We start from the raw sequence: 14,887 nt of genomic DNA, 5'->3' as shown, positions 1-14,887 counted from the left end.
GTCCAGTGGTCAGTGGTAATAGCGCTCGGCCATTGCAGAAAAGCGGAGATACTGATCTTTTCCAGTGAAGTCGCTTTTCCCCGAGACTGTCCTGTGCCATTTTCCTGAGCTTGACCGCCCCAACCCACTCCACCCCACAATAATCTCTGGTCCATGTCGGTAAAAGCTTCTACATGAGTATTGATCTCACAACAGCGGTAACCAAATGGATCAAATGATCTGTAGGTCCCGGTGGTGGGGTTGGGGCACGTTCACCCAGTAACAGTGACCGCAGCCACACAGACTGATCGGTATCAATGGGAGAGTCAGTGTTAGATTCTGCAGTGCCTCAATGAAATAGGAAATGACTCCACAAAAACATGATGAAAGAACAGCGCTTCGAAAGCTAGTGCTTCAATTAAAGCTGTAAGATCATAACCTGGTGTTGGGTGATTTTTAACTTTGTACTCCATAGTCCAACACCTGCATCCCCAAATTAATGAAATGGGGTATGGGATGGAAAGTTCGGTTAGTGATCGTAGGAGGGAAGAAATCTCTGAGAACGGGTGGATTTGAATTCTGAAACACAGAGCTGTGAGCGAGCAGAACTTGAAGGAAAAAGTAATCACTTTGGAGAAAATTGCCATGTTAAAACAACGAATTCCTTTGTGTTTCACAAAAGACTGGGGCAAATAGAGCGATTGCTGCCGTGACTCGGATTCGAACCGAGGTTGCTGCGGCCACAACGCAGAGTACTAACCACTATACGATCACAGCACCCCACAGATGAGCACACACAAAGGCAGCAATAAGTACAGTATCATAAGAAATGTTAGGCAGAGCACCAAATGCACAATATCAGTGCTTACCGAACAGTGCCAGACATGTGGGAACTCAGAATGGGCCGGCGTTTAACTTCAGTGCCCCAAGTGGCTGTGGTGATTCCATCATTAATATGCTGAAGGCTGAGGCAAATAGATTTCTCTAAAACATCAAAGACTCCGGAGACAGTGGAGCTTTTGTTGAAATATATGCTGCAATAGCAATGCAGTTTAACATCGGCTCCTTCACCAGCTCCCCACAGAAGGCAGTAACCACTGCTGCCACATAGTCCCAGTTCCCAGCCCCAGAATCAGAGGAACCGAGTGGCGCAGTCACGAAGATCCAACTTGAAATCGGGATGGGAATGAGGTCGCAGAGATACTCGATGGCTCCAGTGACACAACCGGAGAATGCACGGTATTTCTATGACGGTTTAGAGGCGCAAGCAATTCAGTGGTTGGGAGTGCTCCTGGTCAAAGGCGGGGCAGAAGGGAAAATTTGTTCCCGTTCATAATAACAGCAATCTACAGTGCATCTTGCTGAGACAGCTGAGTGCCACAACTGGAGCGTGGGCGGCTGGTTTGAAGTTTGATTTAACTTCACTTTCGCCCACTTCCCTGGAATGAATTGCTTTCACCCTGTAGTCTGCGGCTTTCTTCCTCATGGTTAACTGCATGATTAACTGTTGTATGATCTGCACTCAGCTAAAATACGGCCACTGCAAGTAAATATGAATCATTGATCTATATGAGAAAGCAGTGGAACTCACAGCAGACGTGCTTCGTAGGTTTGCAGGCGACATCAGAATTGTAGACAATGAAGAAGATTATCTAAGATTCAAAAGGATCTTAATCCAATGAGTCGTTGGACTGAAAAATGTAACATGGAGTTCAATCTGGATAAATGGAAGGTATTCCATTTTGGTACAGCAAAAGGAGCAGGGCTTTACGTCGTGTTGGAGATCACGGAATTTAGGGATGCAGGTACATAATTCCTTGTAGTTTGCATCACAAACAGACAGGATGGTTCAAAGGCATTTAACTTACTTCCCTTCATTACTTAGTCTTTAGTATACACTCGTTGGGACGTTAATTTTAAAATTTTCAGGACATTGATGAGGCCGATTCTGGAATATTATGTCCAGTTCTGGTAGCCCAGTTGTAGGAATGATATTATTCAGCTGGTGCAGGTTCAGAAAAGGAATGCACGAATATTGCCGTGTGTGGAATGTTTGAGTTATAATGAAAAGCTGGATAGGCTGAGACTATTTTAAGATTTGAGATCGGGGTGTTGGAAAACCACAACGGGTTAGGCAGCATCCGAGGAGCAGGAGAATCAACCTTTTGCACAAGTGTCGCTCATCAGGCTCTTGCCCGAATAATCGATTCGCAAGCTCCTCAAATATTGCCTGACCTGCTGTGCTTTCTCAGCACAACAATCTCGACTCTGATCTCTCATCTGCAGTTCTCACGGTCTCCTCGTTGCGACTGTTTTCACTCCAGGTTAGGGGTTTGAGCGGCGACCTGATGGAAGTTTATGAGAGGTAAGTTAGAGTTAACCACAGCTGCCTTTTCCCAGCAGGGTAATTTCAAGACGAGAGGGCATATGTTCAAGATGGAGAGAGATTTTTTTAAAAAAAGACATGCGAGGCATTTTTCGAGAGAAGGTGTTTTACGTGTGGAATTAACCTGCTGAGGAAGTGATGGATGAGGGTACATTTGCAACATTTAAAGGACAATTGGATCCAAAAATGAGTGGGAAAGTGGGATTTTTAAAATAAATTTATTCATGCCTAGCACATCAGTTATTTCCCAGAGGACAGTAAAGAGCCAACCACGATATTATCTATCTGGAGTCTCATGTGGGACAGAGCAGCTGAATATGACAGTTTGCTTCCCGAAATCAGATGGGATTTTCCACACAACTGATTCAGGTCACCACGAGACACTTCAATTGCAGGTGCTTATTGAATTCAAACTCCACCATCTGTCATGCCAGGACCTGAACCTTTTGTCCCCAAGATATTACCTGGGTTTTTGGATTAGCAACACAGTAATAAAACTACAAGGGCATTATAACCACTCAGCTGGTTCAACAGGAGACAGATGGGACAAGATTAGTTTGGCAGTATGTTCAGCATGGATTGGTTGGACTGACGGACCTGTTTTCATGCTGTATGACTCTATGATTAACGCTATGGAACAAATAGATGGTTGGGATTAACAGCAGCATTGACAGCATAATCGAACACCTGATGGGATATGTAATCCTGCTGGAGTCTCCAGAGGTTGTTTTGCTCAGTGATACCCCCTTCCCACACACGGGACTGGTGAACGGTCTCTCCCCAGTGTTACTGATTAAATAAGTTTCCATTTCTGTGGTTAATTGAATCTCTTCCTGCAGTTCCCACATTGCCCTGCTTTCTCTGTTGTATCAGTGTCCTTTTTACAACACAGGGTCAACGATCCTTTCAAATTGTGTCCACACAAATATAAATTCCGTTTTCCATGTTGTGAATGTGTTTTCATTGTTTCTCATTCACCCAGAGGGTGTGACTATCACTGGTCAGGACAACATTTATTCATCGCCCCTTGTTCGTTGCTGTCTGGCTACACCACAAACCCGGGTGCGATCCCAGCCTCGGGTGTCTGTCTGTGGGCAGTCTACACATTCTCTGTGTGTTTGCGTTTTTATTTCTCCCTCTGACCAAAAATGTGCCAGTTACAGGGATAAACAATGGGAAATGCAGGCTTATGGGATAGGGAATACCGTGGGGGTCTGGTGGGATGCGCTTCGGATGGACCGTGCCGACTTGCCTGCTTCCCCACACGGTGGGGATTCCTGAATTAAGGGTAAGCTCATGTTTTTCTGCTCCTGGAGTCCCTCGTAGGCAGCACTGAGTGAATATGGTAGAATCCCCTGCATAAGGGACATGAATGAATGGGATTACAGGAAATTAAAGTCATGATCTCTGTTCCTGAGGTCAGGCTTGCATTCCAGGTTTTATTCGTCGAACTTAAACATCACCCTTTCCGTGTCCCAGTCTCCAAGGATGACCAGTTTAAAATATCACCCCAACACCACCTTCTCCAGGTTGAAGTCTTGACTGTGTGGAAGAAACTGATACTGAGCTGATGCAAACAAATGTAGCTGCCACCGCCAGTGTCGGAAACACAGATCCAAAAGCAAAATCATCTTTTAAACTCACCACTGCAAAGTTCACGGCTCAACATGGCTCCAGTTGTGCCACTCAGCTGTCTTAGCAAGATGCACTGTAGATCGCCATGAGAGTATAAACGGGGACAACCATTCCCTTGATCAGGAGCTTACTCAACCGAGGAATTTCTTGCGTCTCCGTACCATCCTAAAAGGACTGCACGCTCACCTGTTGCATCACTGGAGCCAGAGAATAACTCCGCGCCTCATTCCCATCCCAATTCCGTTGGGATCTGGGCGGCTGTGCCGCAGTTTCTCTGATTCCGAGGTTGGGAACTGGGATTGTGTGTGATTATCTGCAACACTGATTACAACAACTTTAGGAAGCTGGTGAAGTCGCCGATGTTAGGCTAAAATGCTATTTGAGCATACTTTTCAACAATATCCTGTACTGTCCTCTGAGTCTTTGATGTTTTGTCAAAAGCTATCAATCTCAGTTTTCAACATTCTTATTCAAGGGATCTCCACAGCCTCTGAAGACATCGAACTGAAAGATTCAGCTCATTCTCAGCTCCCACATATCTGTCACTGTTCGTTGAGTACTGATATTGTACACTTGCTGTTCTTTTGAACATTTCCTCTGCTAGTATATTTATTGCTGCTTGCAAGCATCCTGTTCTGTGGTTACTGTGATCGTGGTTGTCGGTATTTTGCATTGTGACCACAGCGACTTCGATTTGAATCCAAATCACGACACTAAGTGTTCCCTCAGTTGTCTTTTTTTGTGATAAATCCTAAGAAATTAATTGTTTTACCTTCAAATTCCGCTCTCTCACATCTCTGTGTTTCATATATCAGGATTGAAACACACCCGTTGAAAGAGATTTATCTCCTTCCCATGATCATTAAACCTCCTGACCATCCCTCCCCCCCATTTCTCTGAGGCAATGCCCAATCTATCACTCTCTTTCACATTCATACTGTTCTGTCTGTGCTGCTGCTGCGGTCACTGTTGTTGGGTGAATGTGCCCCAATCCCACCATCGGGACCTTCAAACAAATCGATCCATTTGGATACCGCGGTTGTGAAATCAATCCCCATGTAGCAGCTTTTACTGACTTAGGACAGAGACAATTGGAGCGTCAGGCTCATGGAAAATACCAAGGGTAGTTTTGGTGAAAACACATTTTATCGGAAAACATCAGCTTTGTGGCTTTCTGCGTTGGTCTTGTGGTAATTTCATCGGACTGATAATCCAGAGACCGAGGTAATAGTCTCAGTACTCGAGCTTGAATCCCACCGTACAATAATCGTCAAATTTGGATTCAATAAATATCTAAAATGAAGAATCTAATGACTACTATATATCCATTGACAATTGTTGAAAAAAAAATCTGTTTCACTGATGTCATTTCGGAATGGAATTTGCTATCCTTCCTTGGTCTGGGCTGCATGTGACTTCAGACTCATAGCAATATGGTTGAGTCTGAACTGCCCTCTGGGCAATTAGGAATGGGTAATAAATTCTGCTTAGCCAGAATCGCCCTCATACTAATACAGAAATTTTAAAACAACTGCTCATAAAGCTCACGCAAGAGTGTTGTTGTGCAGTTTTGCAAGTCACATTATAGCAGGGATGTGATCACACTGAGAAAATTGCAGGAGATATTTACCGGGATATTGTTTGGGCTGAAGAGTTTCAGTTGTTAAGAACGACAGGACAGAGTGGAGTGTTTGTCGCAATGCAAAGGAGATGTAGACAAGACATGACTGAATTAGGGTATGGACAGGGTTGACTTAACGAGTTTCCCATTGATGGAGGGATCGATCAGCAGGGACCAGAGATTTAAGGAGAAAGGCTGAGTAGTTTGAGAAGATGCGCGGAAAAGCTTTATCAGCCAGCGCGGGGGAGGGGGGGAGGGGTGGAGGGGGTATGGAATTTGGAATACGTTGTCTGTATTGTTCAGTAAGGCAGAAACCCTAATGACCTGAATAAATATTCAGATGTGAATGTGTGATGCCAAAACATATAAGGCTGTGGGATAAACATAGTGAAATGGGATTCAGTTCATAAAGCAGTTGTTTTTGATTAGTGTGGCCACAATTAGCTGAAGGGCCTTCTTTGACACTCTTGTCCTTGGTAGTATAATGGTTTGTGTCCCCGCCTGTCACAGGGCTCAGTTCTCCGCTGGGGACAGTGGAAATATTTTAAAACTGTCACTCCATTTCCAAATGCGGGTATCGATACCTGTCCTTCTATTCTCGATGGGGCATGTCACAGGTAGGACACTGCTGCCTGATTCATGGTGGGGAAGGGCCACAGCCCTCAGGGAGGCAGAGTGTCAGTGAACGTGCAAATATGTGAAAAGGAAGTGATCAGTTGCTTGGAGATATACCTCCAGCTTTAATCAAATGTGTTAAGGATGTGAGGGCAAACGCCATGATGTTTGGTCTATTTAATACTCGGTGAAATCTGCCAAAGCAACGAGCAATAAAACTGCTGGGTTTTCTTTTGCACTTTAACCCGCTGTTTTTCTATGCAGTATTTTCCTGAAGGAGAAATAAAGTCGGAGCAAATTTGAATACACCATTTATCATTCCAATGAGATAAGTCTAATTCACTTCCGATTATTACAATGAACATTGTAAGGTTGCAGCAAAAATAAAATGAAATGAACAAAACAGTGTTTCTTGCGATTTAATTCAATTCAGGTTCAGCCACATGAGAAAGGCCATTCAGCCACAACATCGCCTTTATTTCCTTCTCCATGGCTGCTTCTTCACGTGAGAGAGAAAGTGACTGAAGAAATTACGAGTCAAACGTAGGTGTGAATATGACGGAAAATTCTTGTTCTATGTTTCACTCTGACACAGTTCTGACGCAGAATGTATCAATAACAGCTATTCATTCTGCGAACATGGTTATTTATTGATATTTGTTGTTATTATAATTCTGGTGAAAGCAGAAACACCATGGTGTGGATTCGATTCCACTCTGGAAATTTCCATGACTTTCACCACATGTCCCCTGATGAGGTTACAAGTCACACCTCTACAAATCGTGCTGAGGAAACTGAGCGATTATGGTGGTGGGTTATTAGACCGCTGTGCTCCACATTCACGGGTTAGAGTCACGCTCTGGTTGCTAACTTCACAAACCTCTCCAGCAGTTTTTCTTTGCACCTCTGGTATACACTGGTTCGAGGATCTTGTTCTTGCTGTTCACTGCATAGGTGATTCACGAATAATCGACACCACATTAAAGTCGAAATGATGAGCGAGAGCAGTCATTCCATTCAATTTTCGATTAAATTGGTGTAATGAGATTGAACACATTTTTCTTTCTGCCCCACATTCCATCTTGTCTTTCTATGAATTTTCGTCGAAAGAAAGAGAAACAAATAACAAGAGACCGGAGCGCACATTTATCCAGTGGGGCCGTTCATGAGTATTTTAAACTAACACTTCACACAATGATCTGATCAGTTATTCAAACAGTCACTCGGCATTGGAACCGCAGAAAACCTCTCCAATGAGATGAACTTCTCATTCTTTCACAAATTTCTGCTGTGTGTGAATCATACAATGATCCATCATCCAGCGTGATCACTGACTTGCCAACTGTATAAGGTCTACCAACTTTCTTCAGCAATCACAGCTTCAGTGCACAACCACGTGTGCTGGGCCCAGTGTCATTTGTTGCCCCCAGGTCATAGCACATTTCTTCCTCCTGAGTTTATGAGCGTTGTTCCTGATCTGTCTGATCTGTTTATTAAACCTTTTCTATCACTTCATCCCATCCCCTCACAATTCTGAATTTATGAATAAAATAAGGCGTTAGACCAAATGTTAAGCAAGTGGAAGTTTGCCATTCAGCCCATGGAGTCTGCACCACCATTCAAAGAAATCATGGTTGATCTGATAATCTTTAATTACTTTCTGCTCACTTACCTCGACAAAGTGTTATCATCTTTCTGATTAACTATCTGGCACAGTTTGAAAATGCCCACCAACACAGTCTCAACAGCGATTGCTGAAAAATACCACAGATTATTTGGTTCCTGTGAAATTACTCCTCATTTCTGAATTAAATGGGCAATATCTAATTCTGGGATATGTACTCTGGTGCTCTCCTCACAGCTTAGGGAAAACCATATGCCCGTTTCTCCCCAGTCAAGATTCCACGAATATTGAACGTTTATAATTCTCCCCTCCACCTCCTTTGTTTCGAGGAGAAAAAGCCCAGCCTAACCAATCAGTTCACGAGCTCCATTTGATACAGAGTTGGCAACATCCTTGTAAATATCTGCTGTCCCCTGCAGCGTCCATACATTTATTAAGAAAGCTGAAGAAATTTCGGCGAGGAAACGGGTTTAGATTTCAGGCGCAGACGGAATTGGAACTTGAAATCAGAAAGTGATTGGAATCGGATTGATGTATAGAAGGACCAAATACAGCAATGATTACTCTGACCAATGTAAATCTTATCATATTCGATTGGCCTTTAAAGGCTTCATTGTAGCTGAATTCCTCCGTGTAATCGTCCTGGAAACTAGTATTTAGGAGAAATGGAACCTGATCGCCCATATAAAGAAGTTGACTCCAAAATAATGTCCGTCGGTCGACTTTGTTTGATTATTAATTCAACTCTTCTCACCGTGAAGGCTACATCGTCTGCAACTCACAAATTAGATGTTTAACAGAACTCTCTCCATTTGCCTAGGTCGGTGTCGCTTCAATACCATTGAAGGAACTGGACACACTCCACGACAATACAGTCATATAAGTGTACATTGTTCAACACCGGAATATTTATTCCCTGAACTGCTAAGACGCAATTGCAGCAGAGAGCACCTCCTAGAAGATTCCCTGAAGTAAGTCATCCACGTTTTGTTGACACAACCGTCAAAGCTCAAAAACTGTACCGACTATAAGGACAAGGTTGAAGATGCACTGAAACGTCACCATTTACAAATTACCCTCCAAGGCACATACCAGCATGACTTGGAGAGGAATCAGTGGTAAATTCATTGAGTGATGAAGCGGTCTTGATGGGCAAAGACTTATACTTAAGCCATCCACCTTTTATTTTACAATTTTTAAAAATGTTGATTATTGCATGGACCCGACTTGTGCCCTTTCCTTAAGTTGTTCATTAAACTGGCGGTTGATAAAGATCGAATATCATCCTGAGCCTGTGGTCACCAATAGAAAATATCCAAAAAGCCTCATAAACATCTGATCTCCCTGTCCAACAATCTTCAGGGATCTCTGAATGTTTACTCCAAGATCTCGTTTTTCCTGTACGCCACTCAGAATCCTCACTGCGATTGTTTCAACTCCCCAACTCCCCAAGTGTCTGTTCCTGGGCTGTGAATTTTCTCTGTGTTCTTTGTTCTTCTTTGTTAATACTCTGCCAACTTCATGTTACATTGCTGCATCTCAGAGAATGACATTGTCAATTCTAATTATCACAGAGGGAATGAGAAAATAATATGTGGCTGTGTCGGAATGCAAGTGATGTACGCTGGATTGGAGTGTTTACTGGGAGCAAGCGGCTGATGTGGAGACGATGTGATCAAAAACAGGCCTTACTGTCAAAGTAACAAAACAGCGCGTTGTTAAGGAAAATTTCAGAGAATGCTTTCAATTAATTGACCTCTTGCTCAAGGCTCCAACACGCTTCAGCTGAGCTTCTCTGCAGTGTGGTTAATGCTGCTGTTGTATTTTAATAATCTAATAAACGGAGACAAATATGATCCTCCTCCCCGCCTTTGACCAGGAGCACTCCCAGCTTTGGCATTTCTTGCGCCTCTCTGCTGTCATAGAAGAAACACGTGTCCGTGTTCAAATCAGTCAATCGATTTCGATACAATGGTTGTGACATCAATTCACATCTATCAACTTTTACCACATATACCAGAGATTATTGGAACATCAGGCTCTGGAAAAGGACACAGGGCAGCACTGAGGAAAAGAAATTTTATTCGAAACTACCTCTTTCTGTGGACTTCTACGTCATTTATTTCACTTGCTCATTTAGCTCTATCTTGTCTATTGTGTGCAGTTCTGCAATTCGCATGATAGCATGGATACGATAGCACTGCAAATGATGCAGCAGAGATTTACCAGAATATTGTCTGGTAGAAGAGTTTCAGTTATGAAGAGAAATTGTATAAACTGGAGGCGTTTTTCTTCGAGCAGAAGAAATTGAGAGGAAACATGATTGAGATGTACAAAATAATAAGGAATACGGATGGCGTCGATTGAAATAAACGTTTCTCAATGATGGTGAGTTCGATCACGGGGGGAGGGGTAGGGGGGCATAGATATAAAATTAGAAGAGGAAAGATTTGAGTGAATGTGCAGACAAATGTTTTGAAACAGCCGTTGAATAAAATCTGGAACTCAGTGCATGCAAAGTTTGCAAAGGCAGAAATGCTCATAACATTCAGAAGTTTTCAGATGTGAATTTGTGATGCCAACACATACAAGGCTATAGGCCAAGTAATTTTAAAAAAGAGTTCGGATAGTTAAGCGAATGTTAATTTCCAGTATTAACAAATAGGCTTCTTTTTGCACAGAATTCCTGGGTAGTACCACCGCCTGTCACTGCGTGAGGTCGGGTTCAATTTGATTCCAGGACTTGCGCTGGTATATTGGGAGGGCTCAGTGAGTGAAACTGTACCATTCAGCGTCAGAAGCCCGGCTTCAGTCAAGTCTTGTGTGACTTACTCTGTGGAATTTGCACACTCCTGCTCTCTCTCTCCCGTGTGAGTTTCCTCTGGGTGCTCCGATTCCTTCCCACAGTGCAAAGGTGTGCAATTCTGGTACATGGCTAACAAAATCTGAATGGAGTGTAAGTGCTGTAAATAAGAGACAAAAGTCAGAATTGCAGCTCGGGGAACACAGAATGACCATTTCGGGACAACAGACTCTTCCTTGGAACTGTTTTGAATTCTCAATGTTAACTCTAATTTCTCTGCGCTGATGCTGCCTGACTCGCTAAGCTTTTGGAGTAATTTCTATTTTTGTAGGGGGATAACAAATGCGGGTTTAGAAAGATCGCGTGGGGGAGTGTGGATCTCTTCCACGGCACAGTGCAGATTCAACTGGCCAAATGGTTTCTGTCTGCACTGTGTCGACTTCCATAAACTCTGAATCTATACGCTTTTCTCCTTTTTTTTTCAGTCCTTGGTTTTCACATCTCTCCTGTCATGTGAATTGCAGAGCAGGACAATCGACGTTTCGGGCATAAGCCACCAGCAAACCGTTACCACCTGACACCTCGAAGATGAACGCTTCATGTTCTGCCTTGGGACCCTGCAACCACACGGGATAAATGTAGATTTCAGCGGCTTCCTCATTTCCCCTCCCTCGACATTATCACAGTCTGAAGCATTCAAACTCAGAACCACCCTCCGGACCCATTCATCTCCCCGCCCTCTGACTGATCATCTTCTCCTGCCTCCATCCACCATTCGCTTTTCCAGCTATCTTACACCCAACCCCAACCCCCTCCCATTTAGCTCTCAGTCCCCACCGACAAGACTCATTTCTGATGAAAGACTTATGCCAGAAAACGTCGATTCTCCCGTTCCTCGGATACTGCCTGACTTGTTATACTTTTCCAGCACGACACTATCGCCATGGCGAATACAGACGAGCTCAGCTCAGGCGCCTTCTCTGAGAGCGGGGAGGGCTGAGTGAGGAAGTGAGTAAGCTGCACATTAAAGGGATAGATATGTGTGATAGGAATAAACTTCTTATGGGAAGAGTTAACTACCAGGGATCTCCGTCAAACCCTAGTAAGAGGATGTTCAGAGGAGAGATAGGAAGAACGTTTTCACTCTGAGAGTATTGTTTATTTGGAATTCACTTTTTGAACGTGTGGTAAAGCTATGCGTCAGGAGTATTTAGCCGAATACTTCAGAAGTTAGAGCACACATGGATAAGGACCAGGTACTAGAAAGTAGGGTGAATATAAATAGAAGTCTGATGAAAAATCCAAACACTGAACAGAAAATACAGAGCATGAAAACATGGAAAGGGTAAAGACATGGAAACGACTGGCGATCTGTTACAAGGGGTCTGCGGAATGCTTCATGCGTCAAAACGTCACTGGGTCAGGACGGGGGCCTGCGTGGCAGGATGGGATCAGGATAGTGGAATGCTGCTACACCAATTAGCAGAGTCAGACTGGGCTGAAAGGTTACTATTGCAGGCTGAGATAATAACAATTAATAAGGTCAGACTCGCCTACTAAATATCATCATGGCAGGCTGGGACAAGTCGTGACAATAAATACTTAGGACATGACTTTAAATAATAAATTGATAGTAGAGTCAGTCTGCTTGAGACGCTTGTAGCAGGACATGACATTAAATATCTAATCAGGAGTTAGTCGAGTCAGCTTGGGACAGAAAAACATTGTGGTAGATGGTGTAGCTAAATATCTAATCATGACAGGTTAGTCTGGGTAGGAAGATCATTGTAGCACATCTGGCAGTAGAATACCTAATAGTGACAGTAGAATAATATTAAATAGTATTATGAAAAAGCATAGTGGCAGAAGTAGAACGATAATGGGAACTAACACTATTGGTTTATTGTATAGTTGAAGTGAAGTAATTCTGACTAACACAGTTGGCCATTTTGATAAGCTAACAAAACATGATTAAAGAAAAGGTAAGAAGTGAAGGAGTTTAATTCAGATACATGCGAGGTGCTGCACTTTGGGAAAGCAAATCTTAGCAGGACTTATGCACTTAATGGTAAGGTCGGAGGAAGTGTTGCTGAACAAAGAGATCTTGGAGTACAGGTTCATAGTTCCTTGAAAGTGGAGTCGCAGGTAGATAAGATAGTGAAGAAGGCGTATGTTTTCCTTTTTTGGTCAGAGTGTTGAGTACAGGAGTTGGGAGTTCATGTTGCAGCTGTACAGGACATTGGTTAGGCCGCTGTTGGAATAATGCGTGCAATTGTGGTCTCCTTCCTACCGGAAAGACGTTGTGAAACTTGGAAGGGTTCAGAAAGATTTACAAGAATCTTTCCAGGATTGGAGGATTTGAGCGATTAGGAAGATGCTGAACAGGCTTGGGGCTCTTTTCCCTGGAGCGTCGAAGGCTGAGGGGTGACCTAAGAGGTTTTAAAATTATGAGGAGCATGGACATTATAAATAGACAAAGTCTTTTTCCTGGGTCGGGGATTCCAGAACGAGAGGGCATAGGTTTAATTTGAGAGGGGAAAGAGAAAACAGAGACCTAACGGGCAACGTTTTTTCACACAGTGGGTGGTACGTGTATGGAATGAGTTGCCAGATGATGTTGTGGAGGCTGGTACAATTGCAACATTTAAGATGCATGTGAATAGGAAGGGTTTAGAGGAATATGGACCAGTTGCTGGCAGGTGGGACTAGATTGGGTTGGGATATCTTGTCGGCATGGACAAGTTGGACCGCATGTTCTGTTTCCATGCTGCATATCTCAATGACTCTATGACTCTATGCCATGGACCCTGAGGTTCGGGGGGATTCAAGAATTTGTTTCCTGAATGTCACGGTTTTTGTTTGCAAATAAAAGATCTTCTCCTTGAAAAACTCTCCGTACTCTCCTGGTGATTGTTGACATTTTCTCCACGACAACCACAACTTTGGGTGCAGTAAAATTGTGGTGACTGCAGCTCTGTGGTGCAGTGAAAAGTATGTTAGATTTCTACAAATTTGGTAACTTTACTATTCAAAGTTTGTGGGTTTGAACCGTACCAGAATTGGAGTTTAGTTCAGTTTTCAGCTGAATCATTTATTGTTGCGCTGATTCATTCTTGTCTTCTGGTACAGAATCATGATCTGACCAGAATCAGATGCTCACTCGCAAAACCTGCAAATTTCGTGCAGGAACCCATTGTCTCTAAACACATTTCCCTCCCAAATGCACAGAAATGTTCGATTGCTTAAATGTTTTTATCCCGTTGTGTGACAGGATGTTGTGGATGAGCTGGGTAAAGACATTGACGTGTTTGGTCAGCCATGACGATATCAAACGTTGTGTAGGACACGTGTTTGGAATAGCCTTTTCCTGTTCCTGTCTTTCTGTGTTGTTTTTTACAGAAGGTTTTCAAAATTAACATGATGAGGGCAATGTGAATCAACACTACGGAATATCAATGTCCTCCTCTTTACCCCACCGATTTCACATTCAGAACAGACAGCTTCTATTGCAGCTTTAGATCAGATAGTGAAGGATTCTCTCAGGTGCTCTGTCAGACTGCAAGCTCCTTCACACAGGTTTCCAACTGGGTACATGGAGCAAGCAAACGTGTGGATATTGGGATTCATTGACAGGTTTCCATTCTGCTGGGCTGCAGTTCTGGTCACATGAATTTCTAACATGCTGAGACTTTCTGTGTAGTCTACCTACTTTACGATTTAAACTGTAATTGAATTTTTATTATTGCATAACATTCCAACATCTTCAATATTCATGCAAACTGTGCAACGTGTTCTTGGATGTAGGAATGGTGAAGATTATTAATGAATGCAAAATGTTTCATATTACCTGTATGAACGTGCAGAAGGAAGTTGGTGAAGTTTCATTGATTCGAATTCTCTGCCGATTGAAGCTGATCGAAGGAAAAACCCTGCGACAGCGGCAAGGTAACATTGTTTGTAAACAACGCAGGAACCCATTTTTCAATGTCGTGTATTTTTTCACATTTTTGTGTCCCTTTTGTATCCTTTTCGTGAACCTGATGCTTCAATAATCACAGGTTTGTGTCAGTTTCACCTTGACTGCATTAGCTTTAATTTCAGAACCAGACGGTTCAGGGAAATGAAGCAGAGTGAGTAACTAAGGTACCAGTGGGGCAGCACATCACCGCCAAAGATCCCACAGTGTTGTGGTCCAATCGTTTGTACTGCTGCCTCAACAGAGTC

General features: G+C 43.1%; 1 non-coding gene across 1 annotated transcript; it reads right to left on the bottom strand.

Moving 5' to 3' along the window:
* Positions 1-684: 684 nt before the first annotated feature.
* On the bottom strand, positions 685-756 carry trnah-gug (transfer RNA histidin (anticodon GUG)). The gene has a single exon. It is a non-coding gene; the product is annotated as a tRNA-His (tRNA).
* Positions 757-14,887: the final 14,131 nt, after the last annotated feature.

The sequence above is a fragment of the Chiloscyllium punctatum genome, chromosome 31 (assembly GCF_047496795.1).
Source record: "Chiloscyllium punctatum isolate Juve2018m chromosome 31, sChiPun1.3, whole genome shotgun sequence".
NCBI classification, from domain to species: Eukaryota; Metazoa; Chordata; class Chondrichthyes; order Orectolobiformes; family Hemiscylliidae; genus Chiloscyllium; species Chiloscyllium punctatum.
The sequence above is the reverse complement of the archived record's forward strand: the minus strand, read 5'-3'. Positions and strand labels throughout refer to the sequence as shown.